General features: G+C 39.2%; 1 long non-coding RNA gene across 2 annotated transcripts in view; it reads left to right on the forward strand.

Annotated features, from left to right (window-relative positions):
* Positions 1-24,813, forward strand: part of LOC133260520 (uncharacterized) — a 133,956-nt gene extending 109,143 nt beyond the window's left edge. For both annotated transcript variants that reach the window (XR_009740846.1, XR_009740843.1), the window contains exons 3-4: positions 23,659-23,791; positions 24,419-24,813. This is a non-coding gene — a long non-coding RNA (uncharacterized LOC133260520). The remainder of the gene's footprint in view (positions 1-23,658; positions 23,792-24,418) is intronic.
* Positions 24,814-27,090: the final 2,277 nt, after the last annotated feature.

Raw genomic sequence — 27,090 nt, forward strand, 5'->3', positions numbered from 1 at the left:
GTTGAGTTTTGTGCCAGCTTTTTCACTCTTCTCTTTCACCCTCATCAAGAGGCTCTTTAGTTCTTTGCTTTCTGCCATTAGAGTGCTATCATCTACATATCTGAAATTGTTGATATTTCTCCCAGCAATTAGTATCTGTAATTATTCAGGGGGTTTCCCCTAAATTTTATACATTCTTATAGTAATCTATATGAATAGCTGGAATTGCTGAACAATTGCATATTTTTTTTTGAGATTAGAAACTGATTTTGAAATCAAAATATTCTATTTCTCCTTAAACTTGTGTGCCAGTCTCAGCTACTCTTTGCCTTGCTTACCTCACTTATTCTCCTGGAGTCTCAGAGACAATTTTCTGTACCTTTACACAGAACTGGATGCTATTTGTTCTAAGTACAAAATACATTTTAACCCACACATGAAAGGAGTCTGTTTCTAATCCCATAGTTGCTTACACAAAACTGATACAACCAGAAAGTTCCTCTATGTAGATTGATTCTCCTTGTCTTTATTTCATGATCATCTGCTGTTAAAATTAGTCTCATTACTTTAAATGTGTACATGATAAAACTGACTTATTTTGCTGTCCCCAAAATAGCACCACTTTGGAACTAGAAGACAGGACTTTCAGTTTATCCTGTTTCACACACTAACTCTGTGGTCTTGAGTATCTCTTAATCTTCTTGAAACAGAATTCTAATACTGGATTAAAAGAAAATGTCAAGAATGATTTTAAAAGGATTATCATTATCATTGCCAGCACCAATTATATCATTTGGCACATGGTAGATAATCAATGTTTTAATGAAAGGATGTTTTCAATAATATTGTTTCTCAAGGGTTTAGTTGAATGCCTCAGTAGACAACTTACAATGATCATGACATTTTCTTCCCTATAGTTTTTGAGAGGAAAGAAGGACCAAAATGGTGTGGTTAACTTAGCAAACATTAATTAAGCCTTCATATATGGCAAGCTCTATACTAGGTACTGGAATTCTAGGAAGAAGTAAGAAGAATCTTTGCTTCACAGGCCTTTGGACCCATGTATGGAAACAAATTACCTATTTTTTGATAAGTTTTCTGTTCCTCATATGTTTTGTGAAATGTTAGGACTATTCAGAACTATACTGAGCTATATTTATTCAGATAAACTGAATAAACAATTCTATGATCAATTGGGTTTAGTTTAAAATATTTCTCTTCTTAAGTAAAGTCAGATCCACAGTGTGTGAAGATCAGGCTCCTACTGAAATTATCTGAGAGTTTAATTTTTTTCTGGCCACACCATGCAGCATGCAGGATCTTAGTTCCCTGACCAGAGATCAAACCCGTGGCCCCTGCATTGGGAGCACAGAGTCTTAACCACTTGACCACCAGGAAGGTCCTATCTGAGAGTTGAACCATCACCAATTCCTGGACTCCATCCTGAGAGATTCTGATTTAATTGATCTGATAGGGGCCTGTGCATCAATCTTTTTAGAAAGCTTCCCAGGTGATTTTAATATGTGGGTAGGATTGAAATTTCATTGTGTTCATTCTGTGCAGTTCAGGAGCAACTAATTTCACATATGCATTTCAAATTCTTTTTTAAATGAACAGCATTGAAATTGTATTTGCTCTTTAAAAAACAGCAATCAACAATATACATGTGTATTTCACTCCCTGAGCACTGCAGCCTGACAACCTAAAACTCTTTGGCTGAGAGGTCTCTGCACATGCACAGTGTTTAAACTGGGAAACTCTTGGACTGCAGACCCCTAAGCTGAAGCCAGTTAGAACCCATTCCTCACAATGCAGAGACAGATGATTTTTTTTTTTTTTTTGAGAATTTCCAGGAAGATGATCTTTGATGGCTTTCAATCAACTCTCCAGTATTTAATGCAATATTTTCTATGTAGGTACTTGTGAGTGTTTTGGAGAGGGAAGATCTCTATTTAAAATCAGATCTATTCAGAGGGGACTGTGAACTCTTCTAGGAATGTTGAAAGAACTACTGCCCAATAGTGTAAAAACACATAGAACACTGAGTGTTGGGAGACGACAGTGTTGGGTGCTTGGGAACAAAGTGATGTCTCTCTAAAAACCAGTCCAGTGAGAGTTAAGAGGGTGGTTCTTGACACTCCAGAAGAAATTCAAGAGTGCCTCCTACTTCTTCCCACTAGGTTTCTAAGAATGACTCCAAGGCAGAGGAAGGTGAATGTGAAAGGTTTCAATGTATCCAAACATCTTTCTTTTCTAAAAGTGAGTCATTACAGTTTCTTCTCATTGCACTTTCTGTTCCTTCAGAATTTAAAACTTCTTTTCACTTTCTGCAGTTTGAACCTTTACCATATACTTACTGTTGCTTGATGTTACTGTGTATTTGTTTCTTTCTTATTGCTGTTTTGTTCAGCAGACAAGCACCGTGTGGCCTGCTGCTGCTAAGTCGCTTCAGTAGTGTCCGACTCTGTGCGACCCCATAGACAGCAGCCCACCAGGCTCCCCTGTCCCTGGGATTCTCCAGGCAAGAACACTGGAGTGGGTTGCCATTTCCTTCTCCAATGCATGAAAGTGAAAAGTGAAAGGGAAGTCGCTCAGTCGTGCCTGACTCTTAGCGACCCCATGGACTGGAGCCTACCAGACTCCTCCATCCATGGGATTTTCCAGGCAAGAGTACTGGAGTGGGGTGCCATTGAGATAGATGCTGCTTTAATTGTTGTTGTTATTTGGTTGATAAGTCATGTCCGACTCTTTTGCAACCTCATGGACTGTAGCCTGCCAGGCTCCTCTGTCCGTGGAATTTTCCAAGGCAAGAATACCGGAGTGGGTTGCCATTTCCTTCTCCAGGGGATCTTCCAACCCAGGAATCAAACTCACATCTCCTGCATGGGCAGGCAGATTCCTTACCACTGAGGAAGGAATTACACTTATTTTATTTTTCACTGATGCTGATTAGGACAGTGCCTGACACATATTAGGTGCTCACAAAATGTTTGCTGAAAGAACTGTGAATCAATGTTCATTGTCATTTGCCACTGTCCACTTCCTCAGTTGACTCTGGGGAAATTACTGCAATCTCCTTTCACTGTTCCCATTCATGCATATTTCCAGCCAAGACAACAGCTATAGCTATCAGCAGATAGCTATATATAAATAGCACAACTGACACATAATCATGGTTGATTCCAAGGCACATATAGATGTGCCATGCTTCCTAAATGATAGACTGCTTGGTTAACTGAATGACAGAGAATGTTTGACTTCATTTCTGGGAGTTTTTGTATAATAGCTGGTGGGAACCAGAAGGAAGTTCAGTAGGAAACCCCCCCCAAAACATTGACATGGGTGTTCAGATAATTGGGATTTAGATTTTGCTCTGCTGCTGTGAGACCTGAGACCTGGGGGTCGTCAGTCTATCTCTGAGTGAGTTGAACCAACTGATTTATCAGGTCCTTTAATATATTTAATTTTTGTGACTTCAGACATGCTTCATAAAGCAAGGAAAGACATAGTAAGTACTAGGGATTGACATATAGAATTCACATCTTTTGGAAACATTTCTAATGGTGACAAAGAGCAAAGAAATTTGGCTTTCTGTGATTGGGCTCATTTATAAGCAGTGTATGAGTCTTTTATGATTCAGTCTTAAAGTACTCAGCCCTTTTGATAGACTGAGTTTCTATTTTCTTATAATTCCTAAACTGCAACAAACCCTCTCTGGGATGTTATGCAAATTAACCCATTTGTCTTAATGGGGTTTGATTCATCCTCTTTGCAAGCATGGAGCTAGAAATCCCTTTTGCGCTTTCATAAGCTGTCATGCTGCTCTGAGATTACCCATATTCTAACCCATATTCTACACATATTCTAACCTCAGCACTTCCCACACCATATTGTCTGTTTTCCACTAGAGAAACTATGAACGTCTAAGGGAATATATAGTAAGTACTCAGGCCACAGTAGTTATTCCTTCAATTTTGGTTAAGTGAATGAATAGATGAATGGAGCATTTTCTATGGTTACGGTTAAATAAATTAATAAATCAAAATTTCCCCTAGTTTACTGATAGTGGATTAATTGATTGGTTGATTTCAAAATAACACTATTGCAGTGAGATTAGTATTTCAAAACATTGCTCCCCATGATTATCAAAACTTGGCATTGATGTTCAAATGGCAGCTGAACCACGTGGTGTGATTCTATATTTCCACAAAAAAACCCAAAACAATACAGTGTCAGGTAAACATCTCACCAAATGTTAAAAAGAATAAACCTTGAATATAATGTAGTCATTTTGGTGGTAAGCAAACAGAAGCCCAATAATTAATTTGCCCTAAGTTCCTGATATGGAATCCATAAATCTGAGACCATAACCCAGGTTTTCTCATTTCTATCTTGTCCTTTAACCTTAGTGCACACACAGTATCGATTGCTTATGCTTGGATTCCGAATGAAATTGAAAATCCCCATGGCATTCATTGTTTGCTCCTTATCCCCAGTAGGGGAATGTAACCCTTGTGATAGTGTCCTCTCCTTTGTGTGCCTCATAACACACACACATGAACACACACACACACACGGCATTTCAGTGCGGTTTGCCTGCTGCTCTAGGCTCACTCCCTCACTTCTTACCCTCTTTGTACAGTCTCTGAATGGACCTGTAATTCAGGAACTGACAGGGAGTGTGGAAGGAGTGGAAAGTCAGTCAATGGATGGAGGCAGGAGGGGAGCAGGGAGTCTGGAAACAGGCTGGTGGCAGCCACAGCCTGGTGGCCTAAGCCTGCAGATGCACTCCTTGACTTTGAAGTTTATACACGTATGCTCATGAACATTATCATATCAAAATCATATTATACAAGTTGTAGAACCCTTGGGAATCATCTTATGAGAGACAGAATATAGGATGCAAGGTAGCCTGGATTTAAGTGTTAGGATTACTAATGTAATGATTTACTGTAAATAATTTATTGTAAAATAATAGTAGTGTTTTGACAGACTATGTAACTTCTCTAAAGTTCACTTTTTTAATCTGTAAAATGGAGTGTATTGGTTTCTTTGAGCTGCCATAAAAAACTCCTCCAGACTGGGTGGGTTAGACAGCAGCCATTTATTTTCTCACTGTCTGGAAGCTGGAAGTCCAAGATCAATGTGTCTGTAGGGTTGGTTTCTTCTTCTGAGATCTCTCTCTTTAGCTTGCAGATGCCATCTTTTCCCTTTGCCTGAACATAATTTTTTCTGTGTGCATGTCTGTGTCCAAATTTCTTCTTCCTATAGGGACACCAGCCATATTAGATTTGGAACCATTCCGAAGACCTCATTTTAACTTACTTACCACTTTAAAGACCTTACAACTAAATAGAATTACCTTGCACGGACTTCAGCATATACAGTTTGGAGTCACACAGTCCAGCCTATAACATAGAGTATATTTTATAACCTAAGAGTTGAAGATCCAGTGAGTTTTTATATGGTTTTCAGAATATACTTTTCTGAATAAATGAAGAACCTGACATTTGGTACTGCTGCTGCTGCTAAGTCGCTTCAGTCATGTCCGACTCTGTGCGACCCCATAGACGGCCTCCTACCAGGCTCCTGTGTCCCTGGGATTCTCCAGGCAAGAACACTGGAGTGGGTTGCCATTTCCTTCTCCAGACGTTTGGCACTAGGAATGTTTAAATCCTTATTTTTAGAGCTCACAAGCTGCATGGTTCTAGTGGCCATGTAAATGTTCAGTTTCATGGATTTGTTGCAGGGCGGTGTTGTTTAAATATCTATATTAACACACTTCTCTATATTATGACATTTATTTTTTTTTTCCTTAGTATTTTACATACCTCCTTTTTTCCATCTTTCTCCAGTCAAACCTGTCCCCTGATGTGGGCTGCACAAGGTTCACAGAGTAGGAGTGGGACATGTATAGACACAGATAGGGTCTTCCTGCATTTTGCAGTCGTAGACGGAGAGAGCGAGTGAGTACACACAAGATCTAGGCAGATAGCACCTTAACAACCTCACGGATATTTCTGTCTCCAGTGTAACATGGAGACAGCAGCAGAGAGAGTTAAGACCTTCAGGGTGAAGTGTACAAACATGAGTGATGTCGCTGCAGAAACCTTGTGGTCTGACTACCAGGAGCCAGACAGAATGAAAGGTCTTTCAGAATCACTATGTGGACACTGGACTTCTAGAATTATATCACAGCAGGAGACAATTGGCACTGCCACAATAAGATAATTTGAGGAGGCATTATCTGCAGGAGGAGTGATCCCAAAGGTGCGGGCACAGTGTAGAGTGTAGGAACTGAGGGGCTTGTAGTAACAGAACTGTCATCACTGCTGGGCCAACCAGATGAAGAGAGGGCAGGATTCTAGAAGCTAGAAGCAAAACAGCACAGGGAGAAGGCTGCTTCCTTGTGGAAGCCAGAGAGAAGTGAATCATGTCCCTGTGCTCCATTCAGTTTAGGCTCCAGAGCAGAGTAGTATGGAGATGGGTCAAGAATGAATCTGGAGGGGACACATGGAAGATTTTGGGGGGTCTGACTCCAATTTCTTGGCACTACGTGAGACTCTAGAACTTTACCATAATCCTGGGGAAAGGGAGGAGACTGGGCACAAAGTGGTTAATGTTAAGTTTCCACCACCATAGCAGGATAGACTCAAAATAGTAAGTAAGCTGACTTACAGAAAAAGACATATGTTACACTTATAAAACATAAGTTTTGGAATCCACCTCATATAATCCATAAGTCCAGTGTTACATCTACCATATTATTAATACATATGTATCCCCCCTCACCCACATACCACACACACACACACACACACGCGCACGGAATCCATGAGTTTTATCTGCATCAAATGACAATGCAAATGATATTTGCATTGGGTTATAAAATAGAGGAAAAAGTGCTGGCAAAGAGAAGGGAAGACTGAAATGAGTAAAAAATCAGTAGGAGTGCATTAAGTCAGAAATGTCAAGCAAGGAAGGAGGAAATAGAATTTGAAATGGCAGGAGCCACTGGTATTATGAGCAAGAGACTTCTTGATTGACACCAGGCCTTTCCAGGCAGCCAGGATGAGGCCAGGAGAGGGAGCAGCACTTAGCTGCCCAAGGAGAAGGAGGGTCTGTGTCTCTGGGAAACACAGAGAGAAGCCTCATTTTCCAATTTCTTGTTTTCCCTTCTAATGTACTTGCAGTCTAGTTGTGTCTATTCTTCACAGTCATCTCTTTTACTAGTTTGAGTGGGGCTCAATTCCATGAATATCTGTTATAAATTTAGCAATTGTTTTTTGTAGCTTATTTAAATTTTTGAACCTTAACCCCCATTCTTCATGACACAGAAAATGAAATCTAAAAATAGAGTCAAATATATTCAGTTACTTTAGGTTGGAAACTGTCCTAATTAGGATTGTTTTACCTTCTTTTCCCTCTTTTCACCTGGATTGAGACTCTGAGGACCTTAAGCTTTAATCACTGGTGGCATTAGTAAAGAGGGAGTGTCCATTGTTAGTGTTCTCTTTCACACTGAACTTGCATCCTTTAATTTATAACAGGTATTATCTGGTCCTGATGTTGTCCTTATTAACCTTGGTGACTTATTGAGGTGTCACATCCTCTTCTAACCTTCTGTTGAACAGTAACTCCCTTTGTTGCTGGGTTCCCTTATCCCAGCCATGAGAGTCCTCCCTTCTCATCCCTTCAACTTCACATTCAGACTTACTCTTGAAATGTATAAAGGCTCCAACTTCTGGTCTGTGTTGCACGGGCCTGCTAATATGAAAATATTATTCCAGGAAAGGAATGATCACATGAGAGAGAAAGAGGCTGATTCTTTCCAACTAAGGGTATTTTTCAACACATGATTTTTGATTCAAAGCAACTGAGGCTCAAATCCTATCAATTTTGGCTACTTATTGATTGTATGGGAATGGGCAGTTTAGGTAAAGTTACTGAAGGTAGTTCCATAATTGCAAAATTAGGGAAGAATGTCTGTATCATAGGTTTTGAGGGGATGAAAGGATCTGGAACACCATAAACGCTTGGTAAATATTGCCTCTATTCTACCTCGTTTCATTAATGGTGTAGGTTTGTGGGCAATGTGAGAGGAAAGGACTGACCATGAATGAAAATGTGGGAAATGTTTTTCTGTTACTCTGTATCCTCCTTTGTGCATCCTTCCTTCTTGTCTTGGGAAATTTCCTCAGCCCAGCAGGTAAGGGAGACAATTCGTGGAGAGTTGCAGAGGAATCTTTAATTGCAGCTCTTTCAAAAGCAGATCAGGTACAATGGATAATGTCTTTGATTAATTTTGGTGCCTTGTAAGATTGAACAGTATTATGTATAAAAGTTTTATATATCATAAAGGAAACATTATGAGTTAATGAGAAAGAGAAGGATTATTTTATAAATCTTATTTGGGAAATTGTTTAGCTAATTGGAGAAAAATTCAACTTGGATTCTCATTTAACAGCATAAACCAAAACATTAGAATTAAAATGGTAACTGAACAATATCAAACTTAATAGATCTATAGTAGAAATAAAAGGTGATTTTTTTCCAATTTCTAGATAAGGGAATTCACAAAAGAAAGGAGTAATAGTTTTGCCTATGTTGTTTAGTCACTAAGTTACATCTGACTCTTTGTGACCCTGTGGACTGTAGCCCACCAGGCTCCTCTTTCCAGGGCATTTCTCAGGCAAGAAAACTGGAGTGGGGTTGCCATTTCCTTCTCCAAGTTTTGACTATAGAAAAATGTAAAATTTCTCAAAATCAGGAGTGTTATGAATAAGTTTAAAGGTAGAGAAACTGACAAGTTATTTGACTGTGTATATCAGTTCAGTCACTCAGTCGTGTCTGACTCTTTGCAACCCCATGGACTGCCACACATCAGGCTTCCCTGTCCATCACCAACTCCCAGAGCTTGCTCAAACTCATGTCCATTGAGTTGGTGATGCCATCCAACCATCTCATCCTCTATGTATATGACAAATTATTAATAACCTTCATTACATATATTGGTATCTATCACAAACCTAGACAGCATATTAAAAAGCAGAGACATTACTGACAAAGGTCCGTATAGTCAAAGCTATGGTTTTTTCAGTAGTCATGTATGGATGTGAGAGTTAGACCATAAAGAAAGCTGAGTGCTGAAGAATTGATGCCTTTGAAGTGTGGTGTTGGAGAAGACTCTTGAGAGTCCCTTGGACAGCAAGGAGATCAAACCAGTCAATACTAAAGGAATCAATCCTGTATATTCATTAGAAGGACTGATGCTGAAGCTGAAGCTCCAATTCTTTGGCTACCTGATATGAAGAGCTGACTCATTAGAAAAGATGCTGGGAAAGATCAAAGGCAGGAGAAGAAGGGGACGACAGAGGATGAGATGTTTGGATGGCGTCACTGACCATGGACATGAATTTCAGCAAACTCCAGGAGATGGCGATGGACAGGGAAGTCTGGCGTGCTGCAGTCCATGGGGTTGCCCGTAGGACATGACTGAGCAACTGAACTGATACTGATCATGTACGTTTCATGTATAATTTGTGTATGTTTCATATATAATCCCATTATATATATTCTTTTCCAGCTTATTTTTCCTTATAGGTAGAAAGTGCTTTTTCTTAATCATTTCAAGTGAAAATAGTGTAAAACAAATTTATATATTTCTGAGATTTTAACTATTTAAAAAGATAAAAACAAGGAAGGAATACAAATTAATAGTAGCTGCCTTTGATTTGTGAGATTATACTGGTCCATTTTTTCTCAGCTTTTCAGGGCTTTTCAAATATTTGCAATGAGAATCAATTATTTTATACTCAGAAAAAAAGTTTATGTTCTCAGTACATAACTGGGAATGTATTATCTTCATTAGGTTAAATGTTTGTTATAAAGGTTGACAAATCCAATGAAAAGAGGCAATTGTCCTGAGGTTAGATTATTGTTAAAATGTGTAATGAGAAAATATTTGTTAGTGTCATGTATATAAACAAGAATATCTATATCAATATTGTAGAATGAAAACAGTTAGCTCTTGAAAATATAGGTAAGAGATTGAGAAACTAGATTTGTAACTTAAATTTAACAGAGTTAAGTTTATAGCATAATTAGAAAATAGTTTGTCTTAGTGTATATGATGTCTAGGAAATTAAATATCTCTGCAAATTGATTGAGAGTTTCCTTTGTAGACTTAAATGACAAAGCAAGAATAAATATTTTTTAAGTGCTATCAATAAAATCTGCTTGACCTGATTTTTTTTTTTTTTTTGAAAAAAGTTTTTGTGGAAGAAAGTTTAATCTTTTTTGACTTCCATGTAGGTTTAGAAAATAGCTTTGCCATAATACATATAGTCAAAATAATGATTTTATATTTATATTTCTTTTCAGGTTATAACCCCCTTAATTCTCTTATTAACACTGTGATGATTTGATTATGATCAGTTTGTGGGATTATTAACCATTCTTGGTTTCTTCTCACCTTATTAACTAGCAAGCTAGGCACTGAGTGTTGATAATAACCATTGTCTCATGGACTGATGCTCAGTATTACCAAATCTTTTTAGTTTTATGAAGCCATTTCCATTAGAGAGTGAGTAGGTTTTCTATATTGTTTTTCTGTTTTGTACATGTCAGGATTACATTAAAATAAATAAGTCTCTATCACCTAGTTCCCAATTATTTTTTCTTAAGAAGCAACAGCACTTATTCAGTGTTTCAAATACCATCAGGTTAAAAAATTGTTTCTTAAATCAATTTTCTAAATAAGTGGAGCCAGTTTAGCTAAAATGGCACTACTCAACTTACCTGGGGTCTTGCTAACAAGGGTGTGAGAAAAAGCAAGTTGAAATTTTAAAAATAGTAGTGGTAACTTGGCTGTTATTATTGAGAAGTAATGACATCCATTTTAATTCACAAGTTGGGAAGGTTCTGATTAAGGAAGCAGACTAAATTCATCCTATTTGAGAATGTACTTGTTCTCAGATACCTGATAATTTTTTTTATTTGAAGGATAATTGCTTTACCAAATTTTGTTGGTTTTGAGTTTTACGTGGTTCTATATATTCTTTTCCCACGGTCAAGTACTCATGCCTGCTCTCAGCTGATGTTCTGCAGGCTCTTCTGTGTCTGAGGGTGTATTCCTGATGTATCCATTGAGAGAGATGTGCTCCACATTCACCTACTCCTCTGCCATCTTGTTCTCCCTGATAAATGTTTGTGGTTGGAGTGATCTGGAGTCCATTAGCGTTGCTGAGAAGCCTGGAAAGAATGTGCATGGAGAAAAAAGTATTCTGTCCTACATGTTTGTATAAGTTAAATAACTATTCAGGCAAAAATGATGAGGAAGTTTTAGAACATTACTTTTTCAGCATTGTAGTTTTCACTGCTTCTTTAAAAAAATGCAGTGATGTTTATTTCCTGTGAATTACCAAATCATTTCCTTTCCCCACCTTTCTAGTCAATTGTCTTTTTCTTTTTTTGTTTGTAGAAACTTATAATATAGATATTTTTTAAAAAGTGCTTATTTCACTGTTTACTCTTTGTTACTCTCTGTAACTTAACTGCAGATCTCTCACATTGGTTTTATATCTTCCCTCCTCTGTACCTGTCTCAGACAGTCAAGAATCTGCCTATAAAGCGGCAGACCTGGGTTCCATCCCTGGGTTGAGAAGATTCCCCTGGAGAAGGGCATGGCAATCCACTCCAGGATTCTTGCCTGGAGAATTGACAGAGGAGCCTGGTGGGCTCTGCAATCCATAGGATTGCAAAAAGTCAGATACAACTGAAGCGACTTAGTGTCTGTGTGCGCTAATACACACACACACACACACACACACACACACTCCCTAAACAAAATGCAGTCCATTTCAGAAAGTGAGAGCAGTCCTGAAATATGAGGTGGTTAGTTTTTATGGGCTGGGTAATTTCATAGGCTAATAAGTGGGAAGATTATTGCAACTATTTGGGTAAGGGGTGGATTTCCAGGAATTGGGTCGCTGCTCACTTTGGCCTTTTATGGTTGGCCTCAGAAATGTCATGGAGCTGGTCGATGTGTCATCTAGCTTGCTGATGTATTACAGTGAGTGCATAATGAGGCTCAGGGTTTAGTGGAAGTTGGCAAATCCACCATCTTGGACCTAGTTTGCTCTACCTAGTTCATGTTGTGTCCTCCACAGCTGTGTCATTCATTTAAAGATTGTGCCCTGTCCCCCTCTTATCTCATGTGTATGTGTGTGCTCAGTCACTTCAGCTGATTCAAATTCTTTGTTACCCCGTGGACTGTAACCCTCCAGGCTCCTCTGTTCATGGGATTTTCCCAACGAGAATACTGGAGTGGATTGTCATTCCTTCTTCCAGGGAAACTTCCCAACTCAAGGATCCAACCCACGTCTCTTAGATCTCCTGTGTTGCAGGTGGATTCTTTACCTGCTGAGCCATATGTCTCATATATAATTCTATATATGTTAATTTTCATATTTAATCCATAAACTGCTGAAGATATTTTAAGAAGTAGTGTATGACACTGTATAATCTCAAAGGGTCGTAACTAATTCATGCCATGTTAGATAGAACATGGCATAGCATATTAGTATGTATTCCATAAAAGCTGATCTATCAAGTAAATTAAAATTTTTTCAAAATCATTCAAACTCTGATAAAAATGAAGCTAAAATATGTATTTTGACTTTTTAAGTCAGGTTTATTATATACTTTAAAATTCACTGTTTATGAACTTGATGGGTTTGTACAGACATGTAACCACTACTCCAATTACGATGTAGAAGATTACATTCCCCCAAAATTCCTTTGTGCCTTCTTCCACCTCTGGGCTTCTTTGGTGGTTCAGGTGGTTAAGAATCTGCCTGCAATGCCGGAGACCTGGGTTTGATCCCTAGGTTGGGAAGATCCCCTGGCGAAGGAAATGGCCACCTGCTCCAGAATTCTTGCCTGGAGAATTCCATCGAAAGAGGAGCCTGGCAGGCTACTGTCCATGGGTCTTGCAAAGACTACTGAGTCTTGCAAAGACTCAGACACAACTGAGCAACTCACACCTTCACTTTCCACTTTCCAGGAAACCAGTGAACTCTCTTTGTCACTAGAATTTTGCTCTTCTAGAATGTTGTATGAATAGAAGTATATATTAATAGTATATAGCCTTTTGTGTCTGACTTCTTTCACTTACTGCATTTGTGATTCCTTCATGTTGTTATATTTAATAGTAGTTTATTTCTATTTATTGGTGAGTAGTATTCCACTGAACGGCTATAATATAGTTTGTCATCCACTCACCAGTTGATAGACATTTAGGTTATTTCCTTTGCAATTGTGAATAAAGTTGCTCTAAACATTTCTCTACAGGTTTTGTGAGGATGTAAGCTTTTATTTCTCTTGGGCACATACCTCGAATGAAATTGCTGACTGTTCTAGTAATTGTATGTTGCTGGTGGGGATTAAGGGTGGTGAAGGAAGAGGACAGGATAGGTTCTCTGCTATCCTGGTACAGAAGAGAGAGTCTCCTGGCCCTTCCCAGCGGGAACAGCACACCTCTAATGGCTTTAACCCAGGATTCTGGACTGGCCCTACTCCAGGGTAGACAATTTTTCTTCTGCATTCTCCCATCAGCAATGGGTCTTCACCTCTGCTCCTCTCATGGGAGCTACAGGCTTTTGCTGTTTGTGAGAGAATGGTCTGAGCCAGGTGCCTGAATTTCATGCTTTGCGCACAGAAGCAGCTGTTTCCCTCTTGCCGGCCTCTACTTCCAAGGGGGACTCTCTCAGGGTATCCACCATGCCCCTGTTTTTGTCATGAGCACCTTTGCTGATGTCTCTGGAAAAGAACCTGGAGTTAGCACCAACTGCACTTGTGTCTGGGGCAGCCAGGGAGCCTATCCTGTTGTATTACCCACAGCCCTTTGTGCTGTGCTAAGTTGCTTCAGTCGTGTCCGACTCTTTGCTGCCCTTGGACTGTAGCCCACCAGACTCCTCTGTTCATGGGATTCTCCAGGCAAGAATACTGGAGTGGGTCATCATTTCCCCCTCCAGGGTATCTTCCCAACTCAGGAATTGGACCCATTACCGATTCTTTAAAGGGTCAGTTGATTTTTTCTTACTCAACTTCATGGCAGCCTGTGCATTTTCTCCCATGTTCTGTTACCTCTGAGCTCGTCCACTGGTGCTTGATTTAATTCAATTTCTTTCAAATATAAAATTTAATTAAGAGCAATTTCACACAGTTTAATTTCTTGTATGATAATTACTGTGGATTTCCTATTTAGGGCATCCATGGAAGGGAAGTTAGATGGTCGAAGAGGAGCAAAGTCTGAATCCAAGGAAATGTGCTTCTCAAACTACTCTCCCACACACCCGTAGAACAGTGGGGTTTTGCTGCCACGTTTCACTAAACTGGTATGTTCCCCAGTACTCAGAAAGTAGTTAAGTTTCTGTGCAGAATTTTCTGAATTCCAAGTTTTTCCCTCATAATTTGTTATTATGGTAAAACCTTGGCAACTGCTGCTGACTGTTTGCTCAGTGGCTCATGCAGCTGGGTAAACAATGAGCATGAAAATGGCAAATTGGGCAGCCAATCAAGCTTTTTCATCACTTCATAAAGTAATTGGGTTCATCTTACATGGTTTTAACTTGATAAAATGTTTTCTTGAAAATTTTTGTGTGTTTTGGGAATGTGGAGACCTGTATCATTTTAGAGATTAAAAAATTTTGCATTGCCTGCAGAAACTCAGAGTAGTCTTGTGGAGAAATACTGCAAAGCAAAGAGGAAGATGTAGTTATAAAAAATTAGGGTCAGCAAAAGATCTTTGATTTCAGTCGCATGTTATTTCTGTTTCTGTGCAAATTTTTGCCATACATTTTTACTGCAGATTATTTCAAGTCATTTGAAAAGCCAAGATTTCAGTCAAATTTATTTAAAGATCTATAGGGAGGACATGCTGATCTTAAAAAAAGAAAAAAACAAACCTTATACCTAATCATGGGGGCTGGAAAGTGAAGGTCGTTCAGTCATGTCTGACTCTTTGCGACCCCATTGACTATACAGTCCATGGAATTCTCCAGACCATAATACTGGAGTGGGTAGCCTTTCCTTCTCCAGGGGATCTTCCCAACACAGGGATCAAACTCAGTTCTCCCATATCCCAGGCAGATTCTTTACCAGCTGAGCCACAAGCAAAGCCCAAGAATATTAGAGTGGGTAGCCTATCCCTTCGACAGTGGATCTTCCCCACCTAGATTTTGAACTGGGGTCTCCTGCATTGCACATGGAGTCTTTACCAGCTGAGCTATCACGGAAGCCCTGGGCCCTAAGGTGTCAAGAAATTTTAATTCATGCTGACTTTTATCTTGGAGAGGGGTATGGGAAGACTTCTGGACTGGTTTGAAAACAGCTGAAACATATCCAGGAGAATTTTCAACTTTTGTAAAATCCGGTGAGTAAAATACATAATTCTGCAAGACATGGGGTAGTCTGTATGTGTTAGAGTTAAAGGTATTCTGAGACATAAGATCCCTATTTAAATCTGGAGTTGATTTATGTCTTACTTTTATGTTTAAACATAGATGATAGAAGTATAACTTGGTTGGTACACACACACACATATATATATATATATATACACACACATATATATATATATATATATATTGTAGTAACATTTTCTGCTAGAAAATGTGTTTCTAGTTTATAAAATGGGACTAAATATATCAATATTTTGTGGCATTCTGTGAAGAGTGCTGTGATTTCCAAGCAATTCCTCATGTGTATTTGAGTTGACTTTAGGGAGTTTTCACACGATTTGCTTTAGACGATAGGGCATAATCTTGAATTTGGCCCTGAAAAGTGATCAATTTCCTCATCTGTAAAAGTGCTTAATTTCCTCATCTGTAAAATGGGAGTGATAATGGTGTCTAGTTCATAGAATTATTATGAAAATTAAATGAGGCATAACTTGTAAACTGATTGTTTCAGTGCCTGACCATAGAAAGCATGCACTTAGAATTTAGCCATTATTAACATCTGAAACATAGAAGTGGTCTTGGGCTTGTTTTGCAAGCCCTGTGAAAAAGCTATGCATCATTGTATAGGTACTTCCATTGAAATTGGAGGAAACAACAATGATAATATTCATTCCTTGGCGTATTGACTTATAGCATCTATTGTGAGGACCAACTGCAATAATGTTCATCGTTCTGTGTTGCAACTTTAAAATACCTTACACATATATTATTTGGGGGTTGCAAAGTTAACAGCCATTCACACCAAGAAAGAAACTGTCTTTGTTTTTTTTTTATACTTGTCATTTTAAGAGAAACTGTTGAGTTTTATTTCATATATATATATATTTTACTGTTTTATTATCTTGGGTTTCTTTCTTTCTTTCTTTTTAAATAATAGCTTTTCAAACCTTGAGTAAGATTAGTAAGATCTCTTTTTTCATAATATTTTTCCCATCTGGCAAGCATTTGTATCAATGCGGTATTTTAAGTCAGTTAAGGATGTATAGCAAACTTAGTCATTATGTAGCCTCCCACACCCCAGAATTCTGAAATAATGCTTTGCGTAGGCAGGCCTCCCTACCCAGGATGTGAGTCTGACTCGGCAGAGGGTTTTCTGTCATCATCTTTCTCTGTAGAACCAGAAGAGGGAGCACCCGTCTCTCTCTATCTAAACAATCATAATAGCTTTTGAACATATGGTGGGCCTTTCGTGATTAATTTTTTTTTATAAAGATGAAGTTTGAATAAAGATGTAAAATTCAAAGTATGAATGTCCATTAATTATCTTAATTCTGGCAAGTTTAGACAGATCCAAAGTGGAAATGTTCTTTTAAAAACTACACATTGTCATGGAGTGAATCTGGGTGCTGTTGAATAACTTTACCACACATAATTTAGAATATATTAGTTGCTGGAAGTAGAGAGGAAGAGGAAGCTGACAGTGACTGAAATTATTTAATAAATATTTATTGAGTACTTGCTATGTGTCAGATCATGAACTAAATTACATAGCTACTTAGATGAATCAGATTCAGTCTGAAGAGCCCAGATAGGGAAGAGAAGGTTGGGAAAAGTCACTTGAAGAAAATATTGTCTAATTTCTAAAGAGGTTTAAATAGAAGTTTATTGAATGAATGAAAGAAAGACAATAGTGTGTATGTTAATAATACAAAATTAAACATTTTTACATGGTACTTTAGAGACATGGTGCTTACACATGCACTACTTATTTAATTAGAATTAGGAGAGGTTTAAATTTATATGGATAGTAAACTGCAAGCTAGGTCTCTGAGTGCAAATCCTAGACCTTTACTCTTTCGTTATGCTTACTGCTGCTGCTAAGTCGCTTCAGTCATGTCCCCATAGACCGAACAGCCCACCAGGCTTCCCCGTCCCTGGGATTCTCCAGGCAAGAACACTGGAGTGGGTTGCCATTTCCTTCTCCAATGCATGAAAGTGAAAAGTGAAAGTGAAGTTGCCCAGTCGTGTCCGACTCTTATCGACCCCATGGACTGTGGCCCACCAGGGTCCTCCATCCATGGGATTTTCCAGGCAAGAGTACTGGAGTGGGGTACCATTGCTTTCTCCATATGCTTACTATATAAGGTATTTACAATCTGTCTTTTAAAAGTAAGGAATCTCTTCACAAATGCATTCTTAGAAAATGAAGGTATTGCTTTGGTATTAGATAGTGATCTCTTTCAGAAGTTATCTTCCCAGTGATAGTGTATCTGGGGTAACGTTCCATGTATATCTGAGTTCAAAATTTTAAAACCTGGTTAGATTAGGCAGTTTTGCTAATGTACAGACCTAAATTCTGGGCCAGAAGAAAGTTACCTAAATAGTTTACTTTGAATTCATTAAATTGCAAGTTTTTGGATATTAAATAAATAAAATGAATGGATATTATGAACCTTTTGAAGATATGATAGGCAACCAGATCTTTCAGCAAACAGAATTACTCTTATGAAGGATGGACAGGAACTCAAGATGAATCAAATGCAAAGGAAACATGAGGTTTTGAGAAATTTGATGTGGGACTAGAAAGTCTATGGTTGACCCAACTTTATGTTAGATACAAGTTACTTCAGTTTTGCTCAAGACAGGACGTAGACCAATATTTCTTTGGTGTAAAACAACCATTTTGTTATTTCTTTCAGTTCTGTTGACTGCCTGGCTCAACTGAGAGGTTCTTACTCAAGGTTTCCTTTTATTTTCTTAACATCTTCACCTATTTATCCCAACCCCCACTTCCGGCCACCCCTGCTGCTGCTGCTGCTGTCACTTCAGTCATGTCCGACTCTGTGCGATCCCATAGACGGCAGCCCACCAGGCCCCCCGTCCCTGGGATTCTCCAGGCAAGAACACTGGAGTGGGTTGCCATTTCCTTCTCTAATACATGAAAGTGGAAAGTGGAAGTGAAGTCGCTTAGTCGTGTCCTACTTAGTCGAGTCCTACCAGGGTCCTCCGCCCTTGGGATTTTCCAGACAAGAGTACTAGGTACCTACCAATCTGTTCTGTTTCTATGAATGTGGTCTTTTTAGATTTTGCCTTATGAGATTTAACAGTATTTGTCTTTACTGTCTGACTTATTTCACTAGTATAATGCCATCAAGGTCTACCGATCTCATTGATAAGTGGCAGGACTTCCTTTTTATGGCTAAATTATATATATATATATATATATATATATATATATGTGTGTGTGTGTGTGTGTGTGTGTGTGTGTGTGTATGTATACACCTCACATCTTTGTCCATCCATCTATCAATGGATGCTTATGTTGTGTCTATGTCTGAGCTATTGTCAATAATGCTGCAGTGAACATGGGTACACAGATATCTCTTTGAACAATGAATTTCATTTCCCTTCAATATATGCTTAGAAGTGGAATTGCTGGATGATATGGTAATTCTATTTTTAATTTTTGAGGAATCCCCATACTCTCTTCTCAGAGAAGGCAATGGCAACCCACTCCAGTACTCTTGCCTGGAAGATCCCATGGATGGAGGAGACTGGTAGGCTGCAGTCCATGGGGTCGAGAAGAGTCAGACATAACTGAGCGACTTCACTTTCACTTTTCACTTTCATGCATTGGAAAAGGAAGTGGCAACCCACTCCAGCGTTCTTACCTGGAGAATCCCAGGGACGGGGAGCCTGGTGGGCTGCGGTCTATGGGGTTGCACAGAGTTGGACACAACTGAAGCAACTTAGCAGCAGCAGCAGCAGCAGCATACTCTCTTCCATAGAGGCTACACTCATTTACATTTCCAGACCCTACTAATTCTTAATTGTACTTCAGACAGTTAGATTTTCTAAATTGGTATGGGTTATAACGTGTATGTGTATAATCATATAAGCTCATGTTCAGTAATTCCTGGGTCTCTGGCTTATGGCCTTCTCATATGCTTCTGCCCCTCTCCGAGGGGTAATGTGATTCTTGCTTTCTTTTTCTGTCCTATCCTCTAGCTGCAGTGGGTTTTCACTCAGGCCTTAACATGGAAGTTTTCATGCTCTTCCTCCTGCAGATTAAAGCTTTTGTTTTGTAGGAAAATAGAGGTGAAGGGTTGAGCCAGGGTGGGGTTCCTGGAGTCAAATCCTGCAAGAGGGTATGAAGGCCCCTGTAGCTGAGATCCTTAGGTACTTGGCACTTTCATGCTAGCTCACCCTTATCCTCTAGCAATTTGTTTAAAAAATTAGCTGCATCCTTCTTTCCAGCTAAGGTGGTGTCTAGTGTTGTCCACTCCAGGTAAACAAATACTTGGTTCTGTTTCTCCCCCAAAGCACCCTTATCTCCCCAGACTTCAGGTTACTTGGTGGCCCTGCAACCTCAGTTCTTTAATGGGTGAAGAAAAGTTTGTACAGCTTTGACCTTGCTACAAAGTTGAAACAACACTCTTTCCCTCTCTGAGTTGAAAACCCTTATCTTGATTTTAATCGTTATCTGTGCCATTGTCTTGTCTTTATTCCCCTTTACCATGTATCTTAGAATTTACTGTGCATAAGAATCAATTGAGAAACACATTAATAATGCATATTTCTGTGTCCCATCTCTAGAAATTTTAGTTCGGTAGTCTGAGGTAGACAAAAAGAACTTGAATGTTGAAAATGCTCCTCAGGGGTTCCCCATTGCTAACAAAGACTTTAAAGGGCAGTATCCTCTCAAAGGTAAACCTTCCCTGATTGTGTCCAGGTTGATGCCTTATATATTTTAGCCTCTCAATAAATATGCAAAATATGCCTTGAATTTAAACTAGTAGGATAGGAACAGAGATGAGAAGAAACTTCTCTTGAATACTCTATCTGTTCCTCATGTTTATGAAACCTAGCCACGATTCATGTTCCAACTGAAGCTCCAAATATTCCCACCATCTTCTTGGAGTACAAAACATTGGAGGAGTTTGGGGACAGTGAGTCAAGAAAGCTCTTCTGACATCCCAGTTTTGTCAGTATTTAGCTGTGTGATTTATCTAAAATGGTTAAACCTGTCTGCAATTCACTTTTCAATTTGGTTAACAAGATATAGGAATGAAGTTGACTTTGATCATAAAGATCATAGAAATCATAAAAATCACTTGGAGAGGTGTTTATTTTTACTTATAATGTGTGAATGTATGTATTTATGTATACATACATGCTTTATACATATGTGCTTGTATATAAATGCATGTGTGTGTTAGTCGTTCAGTCATGTCCAACTCTTTGTGACCCCATGAACTGTTGCCTGCCAGGCTCCTCTGTCCATGGAATTCTTTAGGCAAGAATATTGGAGTGGATAGCCATTACCTTCTCCAGGGGATTTTTCTGACCCAGGGATCAAACCTGGGTCTTCTGCATTGCAGACGGATTCTTTACCATCTGAGCCACCAGGTATTTTTACTCATATACATAGATGCCTGTGTATACATTTATGCACTTAAAATATCTACACACATACACATAAATTGTAGATCCCAGTCTTGCTATCCCTGGAGTTGCTGAATCATTCATCTGAGGTATTTTTTGTTTACCATGTCTAGATGATTCTAATGATCAGTCATGATTGGAAACCACTGAATTAGAGGCTTTCTAATTTGTCAAGTCCAAGCATCCATCTCCTTCTATTGAACTCCCTCTGATGGTCATACACCTAAAAGTATAATGTATTACATTTCAGTTTTATTTGGATTATCAAATAAAAATTCCTGAAACACTGAAATATACTTGATGATGGAAGCTATGTTATCCTTTTCTCCTGAATAGAGTTCCTAGTGCAGTTTATAGTATCCTGCAAACAAATTAGTAAATTTTGTGGACTGTTGGATTGAAAGTAGCCAGAAGTCAGAGAAGGAAGGGAAGTTAGAGGTGGGTGGGAAGAAACACAGCTGTCTTGGTCTTAGCTTATGTGAATAGAATATCTTGGCAGAGGGATTTTAAATAGATTGGATAGGTGACAAAGGAGCACTGGCAGAGAGGAAAATGGCAGTAGTCAGGGTAACTAAGCAGCTGATGACATCTTAGTTGGGAGTTTCCGAAATGTGGAGGAGGAAATGACACATGTGAGTGTGCGAGGGAAGAGCCTTGGAGAGGAAAGGAGAACTAATGAGGGGAGGCAGCTGCATGTCTAAGGGCTAAAGATAGTTGTCAGAGAGAGAGAAAGTCTACAGTTTCGGAAGGAACAAGTATGTGTAGCACAAAGACGTCATAAAGCTTTAATTCCTGGAGATTAAAAGAAGCTGAGTTTTACAGGGAGGGCAGTTGCCCTGGAGGTCATCAGCCATCTTTGTGAGAGATCAACTTCTGTTGTGTAAATTCAGTGAGATTTGGGAGTCAGTGGCATAGCCCCAGCTATCCTATTCTCACTGGTAAAAAAAAAAAAAAGCCTTAATAGCATTTATATGGGATGTTATTTGATTAATTCTGATGCATGTGTCAATTGAGTTAATAGTAAAATATAACCCCAGATGTAAAAATGGATTTACCTGTTGAATGAATTTGTATAATTCTTTGGTTGTCAGTTGTGAAGAACACTTGCTCAAATGAAAAAGTCAAGTTTTACGTAAGACCAGAAACTATAAAACTCCTAGAGGAGAACATAGGCAAAACACTCTCTGACATACATCACAGCAGGATCCTCTATGACCCACCTCCCAGAATATTGGAAATAAAAGCAAAAATAAACAAATGGGACCTAATTAACCTTAAAAGCTTCTGCACATCAAAGGAAACTATTAGCAAGGTGAAAAGACAGCCTTCAGAATGGGAGAAAATAATAGCAAATGAAGCAACCGACAAACAACTAATCTCAAAAATATACAAGCAACTCCTACAGCTCAACTCCAGAAAAATAAATGACCCAATCAAAAAATGGGCCAAAGAACTAAATAGACATTTCTCCAAAGAAGACATACAGATGGCTAACAAACACATGAAAAGATGCTCAACATCACTCATTATCAGAGAAATGCAAATCAAAACCACTATGAGGTACCATTTCACACCAGTCAGAATGGCTGCGATCCAAAAGTCTACAAATAATAAATGCTGGAGAGGGTGTGGAGAAAAGGGAACCCTCTTACACTGTTGGTGGGAATGCAAACTAGTCCAGCCACTATGGAGAACAGTGTGGAGATTCCTTAAAAAACTGGAAATAGAACTGCCTTATGATCCAGCAATCCCACTGCTGGGCATACACACTGAGGAAACCAGAATTGAAAGAGACACGTGTACCCCAATGTTCATCGCAGCACTGTTTATAATAGCCAAGACATGGAAGCAACCTAGATGTCCATCAGCAGATGAATGGATAAGAAAGCAGTGGTACATATACACAATGGAGTATTACTCAGCCATTAAAAAGAATACATTTGAATCAGTTCTAATGAGGTGGATGAAACTGGAGCCTATTATACAGAGTGAAGTAAGCCAGAAGGAAAAACATAAATACAGTATACTAACGCATATATATGGAATTTAGAAAGATGGTAACAATAACCCGGTGTACGAGACAGCAAAAGAGACACTGATGTATAGAACAGTCTTATGGACTCTGTGGGAGAGGGAGAGGGTGGGAAGATTTGGGAGAGTGGCATTGAAACATGTAAAATATCATGTAGGAAACGAGTTGCCAGTCCAGGTTCGATGCACGATGCTGGATGCTTGGGGCTGGTGCACTGGGACGGCCCAGAGGGATGGTATGGGGAGGGAGGAGGGAGGAGGGTTCGGGATGGAGAACACATGTATACCTGTGGTGGATTCATTTTGATATTTGGCAAAACTAATACATTTATGTAAAGTTTAAAAATAAAATAAAATTAGAAAAAGAAAAAAAAAAAGAACAAGTCAAGTTTTAAAATCTGACAACAATTATGTATGAGAACTAAATTCTGTTCTCATCAGGATAGTAAATGTTTACTATCAAGAAGGAAGGTGGGATTTTGATTTACTTCATTGATCCTGTTAGTGGAATAACTTCTAGGAAGAAAGTTTATCTTATTAGATATTTAAAAATAATATTTGTACCTAATCCTGAGGACTCACTGCAAGGACTGGAGTGAGCAAAGATTAATGATTTTATATGGTCTTATCCAGCAGTTATCATGGTGCCCATGTTTCCTTGAAAAGGAGAATCAGTGTTCAATTGTTATGTCGAAGGAGTGATCCCCTTTTTAAAAGATATATTATGTCATACTTGCAGCCTGAAGATGGCTGATCCTCTGATGAGAAGGTAGTCATCAAAGAAAATACAGCCACAGACTTGGAGAGTGCTGGTCTGAGAGGCAGAGAACCGCTGTATTTATTACAAAGCCAAGTGTAACAGAATACTTAAGGTAAGGCAAACCTTAACAACTATTCACTGATAATGGTGGTGACTTTAAATAGGTGCAGGAGCAAAGTTGTGGGACCCTTCAGACTGAAGTCCATGCCCCAGCACAGAAAATATGGAACACAGAGAGAGATACTGTTCTGGGCCAGGCCATTCCCTTAGCCTCCTGGTTCCAGGTTAATCATAAGTTCTTTGTGTGACAGATAGGTTGTCAGAACCTTGTATGTATCCTTTCTAGTTCATTGTATTTTAACATGTATCTAGGCAACGTTACCAAGTATGGAGTTATTTGATCTCAGTAAATATTTTTGTCATCTTCATGAAGTTCTGAATAGGAGCACCCCTTGGTACCATTAGATGTAGATACTGAAACTGGGAATAACTTACCCAATACTCACGGTCAAGGATGTAGCGCTAAAGTCAGTACTATAGAGGAGACCTTGGTGTGTTATTTTGCTGCCTAGCAACCATCAACCATTCTTAATTTTCCTGTGACTTTTGGGTGAATTTCATCTATTTGTGGGCAATGTGAGTATGTCAGTCATGTGTCCTCCCCTGGAGTGGATAGCCATTCCCTTCTCCAGGGGATCTTCCTGACCCAGGGATTGAACCCATGACTCTTGCATTGCAGGTGGATTCTTTACCGTCTGAGCCAAAAGGGAAACTCCATGAATGAATATGTCAGTCATGTGTCCTGCCTTGTCCTAACTGAAAGCTAGTCTAGATGCTTGCTTTTACTTGGAACCTTTGGCTGACTGCATCGAGAAAAAGATTATTTGAAGCTCATTCATTCCAGCATTTGGACTTTAGACCCAAGAGTCAGTCGAATCACTAAGCTGTCTTGGTTTGTGATTTTCCCTGTTCTGTTTTGAAGGCTAGTTTCCTTTCCTTCCTCCCTCTATCCCTACTCCTTTCTTCCTTCCTTTCTTTTCAAATAAAACAGCAGCATATTTAAGTATACAAAGTAGTTTGATGTACATATGCATTGTTAAATGATTCCTGCAATTGAGTTAATTAGCACATCCATCATCTCACATAGTTACTTTTTTTTTTTTTTTTTTGTTGAGTATGCATAGCAAATACTCAGAAAATTTCAAGTATACTATACAGTAGTATTAGCTGTAATCACCTACAGTCATCATGCTATATAATAGATCCTGAGAACTTATTCATCTTATAACTTAGTTTGTACCCTTTTATCAACCTCAAAGCCTTTTCCAGTTTCAACACCTAGTATCCCTTTAGTAACTTGTATTTTTATAAAAATTAATCTTTGATATTTGAACTCTCTGCAAATATAGTGCAAATTCTTTTAGTAAACACAGTGAGTAAAACCAGATAACTAGCCCCAGAATTCTCAGGAAGAGAATAATTTATCTTAGGCAATATTTCATATTATCAAATGTCAACAGGTTAAAAAAAAAAAAAGGAGGTAAATATTAGAGGCAGTTTTTGTTACTTGTGGGTCCTCTGGGTCTTCCCTGCTGGTAATGTTAGTTCATTCAGGGCTGCCTCATGTTTGGCCATCCTTCTGTTGTCAGCGTATGGGATCAAGTACTGCAAATATTATCTGGGCAGTTTCAGTGAGCATTAGTTTACCTTTGGTCACATGGGTCACATGTACGAAGATAGAGCCAAGGTAGACAGAACAGGAGGGGCAGTCAGGCCCCATAGGCACACAGGTTGCGGAGCTCATGCAACAGGAAACACAGACTCAAGATATGAGAGTGGAAATTAAAAAGGGCAGGCACCCAGGTGCACAGGCTATTAAAAAATGTACTCTAGGGTCTGGGGCAGAGCATCCGAGCACCGTGTATTGACTCTGGGCAAAGACAGATGCTGGAGTGCCATTTCCTCCATTTGAATCTGTATTAGTGTTGTGACCCAGGAAAGTTATGTAACCTGTCATCTCTCTCTGCCTCTGTTTCTTGATGCATAAAGTAAGGACAACTGTAACACCTACCTTAAAACTGTTTTAGTTCAGTTCAGTCACTCAGTCGTGTCCGACTCTTTGAAACCCCATGAACCTCAGCACGCCAGGGCTCCCTGTCCACCACCAACTCCTGGAGTTCACTCAAACTCACGTCCATCGAGTTGGTGATGCCATCCAGCCATCTCATCCTCTGTCGTCCCCTTCTCCTCCTGCCCCCAATCCCTCCCAGCATCAGAGTCTTTTCCAATGAGTCAACTCTTTACATGAGGTGGCCAAAGTACTGGAGGTTCAGCTTTAGCATCATTCCTTCCAAAGAATACCCAGGGCTGATCTCCTTCAGAATGGACTGGTTGGATCTCCTTGCAGTCCAAGGGACTCTCAAGAGTCTTCTCCAACACCACAGGCTGGGAACCTGCTACTCTTCCAACACTGTAACAGAAAGAAAACAAAATCTTTCCTTTCAGTTTAAGTGAAAAGTTTCCCAAGAAGGACTCTTGATTGGCCTGGTCTTGGTCACGTGCCTATTCCTGAGCCACCGAGGCCTTGAGGATGGAGTCTTGTGACTATAGGAGCCGGGGTCATGTGGTCCTCTCCTAAGTATGCATGGGGGGCAGGGGCGGGTGGGATGTGTGGAGGGAATGTTGGTGATTGAAGGCTCAAAGAAGAGAAATATGAAAGGCCAGCTAGAGTTACCACTGTCTACCATGAACAAAAGCATTATGATCTCCTGATGTTTGAGGTTATTCCCCACCCTTCCATCCTGCAATAATATGAAGAGTGTGTTAAGCAGAAGTAGTAGTTATATGCCTGTGCTATGGGACACATATTAAGCCTAGATTTTCGTATTGGGAAAACAGACTTCTTGATGAATTAAGAAATTTCACCACAGCTGTACTATGCTTCTTCACCATGACCCTTTTGGAGCACTTTAATACCGCTGTGAATGAGAAATTATTTTCCATACTATCTTCGTGTAAACATGCTTCTTAATAGTCCTGAGAAGAGCTGGTAACTATCTCTGGTACTATAAGGGCAGTAGGTGAAAGTATGGATTCCGCAGGCGTTTATTCACTTAGTAAGTCTCTTGAGTGTGCTCACGAATACCAAGAAGTCAGAGTGGCTTCGGGACAACAGCATGTGTTTATCAGATGTTCTTGCCCAGACGTATAAACAAATAGAACTGGGACTATGATACGATATGTGGATATGTTTCTGGAAATTTAAACAGGAAGTATTATTCAGTGAGCAAAAGAGTTGCACTGGGAGTTGATAACCCTTTGAGGGTCACTACAAAGATTAGATGTGTATGGATGAATAATAACGTATATAAAAACCAAAGGTGAGGTGAACTGACAGTCAATTCAAGTTTA

The sequence above is a fragment of the Bos javanicus genome, chromosome 2 (genome assembly GCF_032452875.1).
Source record: "Bos javanicus breed banteng chromosome 2, ARS-OSU_banteng_1.0, whole genome shotgun sequence".
Taxonomy (NCBI): domain Eukaryota; kingdom Metazoa; phylum Chordata; class Mammalia; order Artiodactyla; family Bovidae; genus Bos; species Bos javanicus.